The 10,250-nt window shown below is 38.0% G+C and overlaps 1 protein-coding gene across 2 annotated transcripts in view; it reads left to right on the forward strand.

Moving 5' to 3' along the window:
* The window catches only part of ARL15 (ADP ribosylation factor like GTPase 15), a 501,286-nt gene that overhangs the window by 256,735 nt on the left and 234,301 nt on the right, over window positions 1-10,250 (forward strand). The window lies entirely within an intron of this gene.

Below are 10,250 nucleotides of genomic sequence, written 5' to 3' on the forward strand. Positions count from 1 at the left end.
AGAAACGATGTACAAATGCGCTTTACACAATTGATGTGTGTATGGATTGGGATAACAGTTGTATGAGCCCCTAATAAAATGTTAAATAAAAAAATAAAAAAACAGGGGAAAAAAATTGATATTTTACTAGCCTTCACTTAGCAAAGCCAATGAATGGCTTTGAGGCAAAAGTTCATGCCTTACCATTGCCTTGGTTCTTAGTTCCTTTTATTTATTTGTTGTTTTCATTTGCCAAAGAAAGCTTAAAGATTATACAGTCCTTAGCTTACAAAGTTAATAAAGCATTTGTCGAGTTAAATTAATTTGAAAATAGACACATAGTTAATGTCAGTAAGTGCTTTGAAGATAAAAAGCACAATAAGCGTTGGTTATTATCATTATGATAATTATTATCATTATTATTATTACATAGTGTCTGCTTAAAAATACCCTTGGTTACTCGGAGATGGCTGAGACTAATGACAGGGGTTAATCTGCTGGATTTTATCCAGAACTAATGATTTTAGACATAATATGCAGAAGTGTTTTCTTCTTCTTTTTCTTCTTCTCTTTATAAGCCAAGAGGAGATGTTTGTTTAGTCTCTTCCCTGAAGGAAACTAAACTTCCTAGCGATTCTGTGACACAGAAGCATCAGAACTCATTTTGAATAATTATAGCATTTTCTTAAATAATCTCTAATAAGGATATGTCTGAGGAGTAGGCATAGTTACCTTCTTAAAAGCACTGATTCCTAATTACTAAACATTTTTATCCTCAAGTTAAATATTTCTTAGTTGATAAGGCTCAAGATTATTATTTTATGCATTCAAGAAAGAATAGAGTCTTATTTGGGGAAGAAAATATGAGAGGCTAATTAACTCCTCTTATACAGTTGCAAATTTCAGTCTTTTGGATGCTAAAAAATAACTATAACTAATTAATTTTAGAATAGTTTATGGAAGTCTCTAGATGAGTCTTTAGAAAGTAAACTTCAAGCAGAAGGAACATTCTTCACTAGATACTGTGGATTTGGGTACCACAAATCATAAGGTTACAGGGTACACTGAAGCATCTTAACAAACTACTGCATGAAAGTCCAAAGTACCCCAGTTTCATAATCAGTAACACATTAGTGACCTGTCTGAAGAAGACATTCCCCAATATTATTGCAAATTAAGTAATAAAAGACCTCAGCAGAATGAAAAGAGAAAAGGTGCCTGGCCAAGGACTGACAATGGACACCTAAAGGCAGTTGAAGAGCCAATTGCTAGAGTGACTGCAAAGCTATTCATAGTGTGCAGCAGACAGAGCACACTAGAAAGCTGGGACAATGCCGTCAGCCCTGCAATATTGCTTCAAAAGAATGGAAAGCGGGGAACGGGAAGAGCCACTGACCCCGAGACCAATTTCCAGGCAGCTGCACAAACTATATACTGTAATTAAAGGTTTTGACCAGTAATCACAGCAAAGCCAGACTACAGAAAGTCTAGAGAGCCAGCAGGGTTTATAATGAGGTAGACCGCCTTAACTGAAAGCAAGGAAAAAGCAGGTAAGGAAACCAGTCTGTGTCTGGCAGTGACTTCGAAATAGTCTGCTGTGCTAGCGCAAAGATGAAACTCCCAGCTTTTTGGCCTTCCTATAAGAACAATAATTCCTATAAGAACAATAACATAATGAAAGATACCTGCTTTCATCTTTTGAGATGAATGGACTACTCCTCTACTTAGAAACAGGCTTTCTCTTATTTTGATTCCTTTACCTATGAATTGCCTGTGTCTTTGATGAAAGCATTGAAGTAGACATGGGCAGTGGTACAAATAGAGAATGAATGCAGCTTTAGAAGGGGCCGCTCTCCCAGTTTGCCTAGGCACTTACAGAAACGAACCAAGCAATCAATACCTAAGACATTTGCCTGTAGCACTGGTTTTCTTTTCCATGGACTGGTGTATCTAAATTCTATCCTTCTTTTTACTTTCCGAATATCTCTTGATGCACAAAGCTTCTTTCAGCCGTGATTCTATTCAGACTCATGTCACCATTATTCGTGGTGATATCTTGAGAGAAGGGTTATGTAGTGCTTTAGAATGAAAACTTTCAACACAAGCAAGAAGGTGTCATTCCTCTATAACCCCACTCGATGGGATTGAACAACAGAATTGTATGTGAATGGATATATTGGATGTGCAAGATATGGCAAAAATAAAGAAAGAAAGAAAAAGTAAGGGTTCCTGGGGTGGGGGTGGGGGGTATGGTGGAAGAGGGAGGGGATAAAGGGGAGAATATATCAAGGAGTTCAAGAAAGAAAATGTTTTGAAACTGATGGTGGCAGCAATTGTACAAACATGCTTGATCCAATTGAATTATGAATTGTTATAATATCTGTAAGAGCTCCCAATAAAATGATTAATTAAATAAAAAGAGAAAATGTTTTGAAACTGATTGTAGTAGCAATTGTTCAATACTGCTTGATCCAATTGAATTATGAATTGTTATAATATCTGTAAGAGCTCCCAATAAAATGATTTTTTTTAAAAAAAGGTGTCATCCAAGGAGCTAATGAAGAAAAATAGCATCTCTTTGTGAGGTTGTCACATAATCTCTTCCTGACTGGGGCTGGGGTACAGTCTCTAAGCTATTTGATATCACAACATATACTAGTAAAGTTAAAATTAGCTTCTACATTGGTACACATATCAATCTTTGGAACCCTCACAAACCTCCCACCCACCCACCAAAGATAAAAAGAGAGAGAGAGAACATTTATAAGTATTCTGTTTTATTATGGAGCGTCAAATAAGGTTTTATTTTTTTGTATTTACAGTTTAACATGTGTCCAAGTGTCTGTATTCAGTTGTGCTAAGCACATGGTACACAGATTGAGTTTAGTTCTTGCCACACCTGAAACAAGATTTTAAACGAACACCCTGTGCAGAATATTTACAGGATAAATAGCTGTATAAAAAAATGACGAGGGTTGGTTTTACGAATGAGAAGGAAGTTAAACCATTGGAGGTATATGGAAAGAGGGTCCTTTGTATGAACTGTAGAATAGTTTGGAGATTGCATAGGGCTATATACAATTATAGCATGTAGAATTTATAATATATTATTTATTTTTAGACTGTGGTTATGAGTAATAATTTGTCAAGCCAAAACAAGTCTTTACAAAAAGGGGCCAGAGTGGAAAATCAGGGTAACTTGTGTACAGTTTAGACAAGGAGAACAAAGAAATAATGAAATGAAAATAAGAGCTTGGCAGGGGAATCCTTGGAGAACAGCTGGTTGGAGAAGTACAGTTGTTCGCTGTGCTCTAAGGAGAGATATTCTCTCGTCATGCTTTAGCGTCTTGCAGTGAAGAGAAGACTGAATAAGCATTAGAGGCATCCTGGAAAAAAGTAGGCTAGAAAGGATCTTGAGATGGAGGTATAATTTATGTGCAGTAAGCCTTATCGTTATTATTGTTATGGCTGTTAATATTGCTATTATTATGAGAAAGGAAGTCATTGTGTTCAGACAAATGCCTATAGTGTTTAACAAGAAACTGATTTTTCAAAACATGAAACAATGAAGGAACGCCTCTCTTTCTCATTGCATATGAGAATTTACATTTTACACAGTTCTGGAACAAGTAACACTTAAAGTTCTACTTGTTAAGCTGATTGGAAAGTTAAAATTAAGTATTTGAATTATTTAAATGTATGGGTAGAGATTCATACATGTAAAAATGCTTGTTTCTGCATGTTTTGGGCAATTAAATGAAAGGGATACTTGTTTCCCATATTTTTATAGTAACTTTGATGTTTTTCTTTAATTAAGGCTTAGGTTTGGACACCTTCCTGTTTTTTTCTTAAGTAACAATGGCTTTTTAATGGTGTCTATATTAATAAGTAAATTGAGCTCATTTTTAAAGTGAAAATAGGAAAACAAACCAATTATTCTTTAAAGTAAAAGATGAGGTCACCAGATTGCTTGAGCAAATGGCCTGTTATGGTTAACAGACAATTTTTTATTAATGTTAACTATCCCTTTTGTACTTTCCCAGAAGCTCTTTTCTTTTCATATTATTAAAGTCTTTTAAACCAAATCAGTACAGCTTTCTGCTGTAGGGAAACACAGTCTTTCTTTAATGATTCTGAAACTTGCGGCCCTTTAATTATTTAGAGCATTAGTTCTAGCAGGGTAGATGCAGAAAACATCGACTATTTTGTTAAATGTGTAACAACTCCATGTGCGCCTGTAATCTTTGCTTTTTATGGAATAAAACGTTAGACGTTTTTCTAGTTTCATCTGTTAAAAACAGAACACAGACAGCCTAATTGCCTTAGTACGTTTTGAAATTTGCATTCTAGTTAGTCAAGATGTTCTCACCTCATTCTTTAAGTCTTAGTAGATGAACTGAAAAACGTGCTATTAAAAATGATGTTAACCTTTTTAAGATGTTCAATCAAGGGCCATGGCTGCAAGGCCTGAGGCCGACTCATACCGAAATTCTTCTGAGAATAACAAGCCTTCCCCAACACAGTCTCTAGCCACAGGTTTATAGAGCCCTAGCTGAGATCCATTCTCCTAATTCATATGTTCCATAACTAACAGAAAATGGGTGTCGGTCATCTTAATTTGGCTCTCAACAGAATATTACGTTGTGTTTTAAAATTATTCACTCTCTTTCTAATTAATTATTTGAACGCTATATTTATACCATATGGTATCAATTTATGAAGTTACAAAACAAGGGCACCCTGAAAAGAGGTTCTCTTTTCTACTCAAGTGCCCTGTTCAGCTCCTATTTCCAATCCAGACCTTAAGCCAGGACACGGCAGTCCCAAACCCTGGATGTCAAAAGGCCAGAAACACCAGCTCAGTGAGTTTAACTTAATAGTACAGTGAAATGTGGAATATATGCGTGTGTGTCTGTGTGTGTGCACAATTATCTTAAAGAGGGTACTTTTTAAAAATCCTTGATTAAGAGAGCATAATCATTTGAAGAAAATTAGTTTTATTAATTTAGTCTCTATGTTAATATGGTGTCAGTTTTAAGTGGTTTAATGAGTCACATGGGGAAGGGAGACAGAGAAACTAGGTAATTTCACAAGAAGGATTCATTTTGTGTTTGATAGTATGTGTCTTAAGCAGACAGACTTTGTTTAATCATTTTGATTTGGGAACATTTCAACCATATAAATCAGTATAGAAAATAGCTTTAGCAAATAATAATGTATTATCGTATTTGTTTCAGATCCTTTGTAAAGAAAGAAATCATTAAAGATGTGGCTAATAACCCCTTGCTCCCCAGTCTGATACCCATTCCCACATTCTCCTACCTTCAGCTACAAGTAATGCCCTGAAAGTGATGTGGATCTTTCCCAAAGATCATTTAGACACTTTTACTATGTATTTATATATGTATAAATGATATCACTAGTATTTTGTGTGATGGAATTTGCATCAGTGTGATTGCAACATACACTTTTGTTGCCTTGTGGCATATTCCTTTTTATCCCACTTTTCCCATTATTTAGCTGATCTGTATGGGACCACTAGATCTAGCACATTCGTTATCTATCAGTGCTGTGGGTGTTCTAGGACACTGCTGCTGTACTCCAGTTTGACATTCCCTGTTGAGAAACTTTTAGATTGTGTCTGGATTTTTGTGACTACAGACAAGGAATTGATGAATATCTTACTATATGTTTTATTGTCTGTATTAAACTAATGTTTATTAGTAGCTGGAACTGCAATTATTGAGTTATAGAGTATTCACACACAGCCGATGCAGAGGCATGAAAGAGCAATGATGTCTCTTAGGACTAAGATGTGCCTGGCCCAAGCCGTGGTGTTTTTAATTGCCTCATGTGCATCTGAAAGCTGGACATTGAGTATGTAAAGGTGAAGAAGCATTGGTGCCTTCGAAAGGTAGCATTGTGAAAATACTGAAAGGACCATGGACTAGCAAAAGAAAAATAAATTGTCTTAGCAGAGGCACTGCTCCTTAGAAGCATGGATAGAGGAGACTCTGCCTCACATAGTTTGGACATGTTGTTAGAAGAGACTAGTCTTTAGAGAATATTATACTTGCTAAATTCAGAGAAATGTATGAAAAAAGAAAGACCCTCAATGAGATGGACGCACATAGTGATTGCAACAATAGGTTCAAACATAAAATTGTGAGGCTGGTACTGGCCGAACAGTGTTTCATTTCTGGTGTACATCGGGTCGCGACGAGGCACCTCACCAGAACAGCATCAGCATCGGCACAGCTTTCATTTGACTGACGCGGGGAGAACTTGCCCTTGGGATTTGGGGTTTGGTGATGACAAGCATTCAGACCATCTGAATTTAAATCCTTCTTAGTGCTGAGCCAAAAGGAATCCTGGTGGCTTAGGGAGTTATGCGTTGGGTTGCTAACCACAAGGTCAGCAGTTCAACAATTGCAGTTGCTTAGGGAGAGAAAGATGAGGCTTTCGGCGCCTAAAAAGATTTACAGCCTTGGCACCCCAAAGGGGCAGTTCTGCTCTGTCCTAACGGGCTACTATGATGCAGAATTAATTCATCAATGTCAGCAGTTTCAGTACTGAACCAATTGAGTAATCTTGGGCAAAAATTTTAATCTGCTTCTGCATCTGTAAAATGGGAATAATGCTCAACCTACTGTACTAGGGTAGGTAGCATGAGGGCTTGGCACATACTATTCAGTCAATTTTCTTTGCCCTCCACTTGATAGGGTCGTCATTGGGATTAAATAGGTTAATGTTTGTAAGCCTTTTAGGACCATGCCTGTTATAAACACCATGGGGGCTTATGAAATATACAAAAGTGAAGCTGAAAAGAATCCAGCTTAGACATAGTATGTCAAAGGTTCTTGAAGAATAAATTCTGAATGCCAAGGAAACAGATAAAAGACAGTGAATACCTTTACACAATTCTTACCAGTTTTTAGTTGAAGAGATAGACAATTTATTTTCCTTTTATTCATATATGTATGTATTCTTATCTGAATTTCATTTTTAAATTTTTGGTTGATAAAATGAACCTAAAAAGAAACCTAAAAATCAAATCTCTTGGTGATTTCACTTGTGGAATGTGATTGTAAATAGTTTGCTTTAAGAGATTTCCAATTCTTCCACCTCAATGTTTGAACCTTTTATGTTTATAGCCCTTTTAGGTCAGTACCATTATTTTAAGAGGGGGAAAACAAGAAAGTGTGGGGAGTTAGACTTTGGACAGCATCATGGGGAGAGGCCTGAGGGAACAAGACCAACTGCAGCTTCCTGTGACCTGATGACACCCACAAGCCTGCTCTCATCCTGCGTCTTGGTTTCTCTGGAGACGAGTGGGGCGGGTGTATTACTTCCCTCTCTTGGAAGACCCAAGAGGTGACTCGGATAATTCCAGATCAAATGTCCTTTCTATTCTAGATTATTCTAGTCTATATGCCTTACTTTAGATATAAATAGAATCTAATTGAGCATTAAAGGTGAATTTCTTTGATCGTTTTTCAAATGTTTTCAAAGCATTTAAGAGTTCTTCTAAAAACATAGATTTTCTGGAGTATAGATCCTTTTGGGGGTAGTATTTTAAGGATTAGCTGTAGTCTTTCCGAAAGTCTGAAATGTATTAGCCAAAGGACCTGATTTAAACAAATTACTGGGGCGGGGGTGCGGGAAGAGGGCATAAGTAGAGGAGAACCTATCCTCTCTCTGTATTCCTGATAATAAATCAGACTTGTGTGTGTGTGTTTTTAAACCCCCCCCCCCCAAAAAAAAAGAGGGTGTGCTTTTCTCCCTCTCATTCTTCGCTTCTTTTGATCATTGATCTGGGTGACCCCACGCTCAGGGTTTTTTTCTCTTCATTTGACATGGACAGATTTTTGAAGTATAGCTCTCCTTTGGGAACCCAGGCAGTTCCACTTGACTAACCTGTGATCTAATGAGCAGGAATGCAGGTCACAGTGGCCATTTTGTTTGCTTTGAGGGAGGCCGGCTTGGCCAGACTGGGAGAAAAACCATGCCTACCGAGAAAGCAAGGCTGGGCGAGGGAACAGCGTGAAAAGGTTTGTTAGCCCGCATCAGTCTGCCTGATTGACTCACAACAGGGCTGCAAAGGCCACTGGCAGGGTTGTCATTACATGACACACAAAGTTGAAAATGAAAACCCTAGTTATTAGAAAGCTTTCCGATCTCTGAAAGCTGTTCATCCCAAAGGTGGTTTTAAACTTCCCTTGGAATTGTAGCAAACAGTAGAATCAAATTTTTGTCAATCGTAAGTACTGTTGTGAAATAAGCATATGACCCTGTTTTTTGCTTTGTTTGTGGTTTATTTGTGTTTTTAATGCTGCAACTTTGAAACATTGCCCTAGCTGCCCTGTTTGATAGCGGCTAGGGTGGGAATGGGAAGCCAAATACGGGGTAGGTCATTACGCTTTTTGATGTCCTGTGATTGACCCTCAATGAGGTCCCCATGTTTTTAGTTTGAAATGCTGTGTGTGTGCAGGTCTTCATATTATGATAACCAGACGTAGCTGTTAAAATTGGTCCCTGAAAATTGACTCTTTGCATGTGTGTTCATGTGTGTGTGCTTGCGTGTACCTTGTGTACACCCACGTCACTGGTTTGCGTCCTCCCACAATCAGGACATTGATGGATGAAACCACTTTTTCAACCCTCCCTCATCCATTTCATGCTTCCACTAGCATGTTTTACATCATAGTGTTTACATCATTTCAGTGGGAGAGAATAGGTGGCTTCACAAAGAATACCTGTGTTTCTGTAACATGGTGCTTACTCAGTTTAATCATCTAGTAAGCAGCGGTTCTCAACCTGTGGGTCGCGATCCCTTTGGGGGCCGAACGACCCTGTCACAGTGGTCGCCTGATTCATAACAGTAACAAAATGATAGTTATGAAGTAGCAACGAAAATAATGTTATGGTTGGGGGGTCACTACAACATGAGGAACTGTATGAAAGGGTCGCGGCCTTAGGAAGGTTGAGAACCACAAGATCTATTTTTTTCCCCTTCACATTCCAAAACAAAATAAAATTTGGAGTTTGTGCTTGTGTGTTTCAGAAACAGGCACAGTTGTTGAGTGCAGTACTGCTTTTATTTGACTGCTGTTTCTTTGAGACCTCAGTGAAAATTGTCTCTCTATGGGTTTAGAGACCATTCCGTTTCGCCAGCTTCTTGATGAAGTATGTCTATATTTACAGCATTATATCTAAACTTACCTATGAGATAAAAACAGAAGCGAGAGCAACATGGCACATCCTTGCTTGTGGTATGGTCTTAGGACTATATATCGCTGGGCCTTAAGTTACTCTTTCCGCCCTAAGCGTGCTGAGAACATAAACTGGCCTGCTTCTACAATCATACTCAGTGGCTTTAGCAGTAAGGAGGAAATTTTGGCTAATAGCACAAAGAGAGTTGAAGACAAATTTAGGCCTCCCACAGGATCCAGGAGATGAAGGGTTCTGTGAAGACAGGGTCCGTCTGTGTAGATCCACACGCTTATCTGCACATCGCCAAGAGGGTTTCTCAAAGATGGAAGACACCAAGACACCGTGGTTCCGAATCATTAGTGTATGTTAGTGGTTTAAATAATTTACTATGTATTTACCAAAATGACCCAGTTCATTCTCTCAACCACTATTTATTGTGCACTTGCTCTGTGTCAAGCCTTCTGCAAAGAAGTAGTAAGGTGAATGAGATGTCATCTTCTCCCTCCAGTCACCTGCACATAGCAGATCAGGATAACATGTTAATAGCAACTAGAAATATGTAAAGAATGTTATAGGAACATGGAAGAGACACAAATTAATTGAATAAAATATACAGTAGATAATATGCTTTCCATATGTTCCATCAGATAATTGTCTCAACAGTCTTGGGAAGCATGGTGTATATATACACAAATATACGTGTATATGAACTATGAATGCGCCTAAAAAATAACAACACACACACATATATATGCACATATGTCTATACAGTGGAAGCACTCACTCACCTATGCCAGGAAATTTGGAAGACAGCTACTTGGCCAACGGACTGGAAGACATCCCTATATGTGCCCATTCCAAAGAAATGTGACCCAGCAAAATGCTCAAGCTGTAGAAGGATACGTTGATGTTGCACACAAGTAAAACTTTGCTTAAGAACATCCAACAGCAGTCGCAGCACTACATGGACAGGGAGCTTCCAGAAGTTCAGGTCAGATTCAGAAGAGGACGTGGAACAAGGGATATCACTGCTGATGTCAATGGATCTTGGCTCAAAG

The sequence above is a fragment of the Echinops telfairi genome, unplaced genomic scaffold, assembly GCF_000313985.2.
Source record: "Echinops telfairi isolate 266 unplaced genomic scaffold, ASM31398v2 ScPeMD7_7469;HRSCAF=8507_1, whole genome shotgun sequence".
NCBI lineage: Eukaryota > Metazoa > Chordata > Mammalia > Afrosoricida > Tenrecidae > Echinops > Echinops telfairi.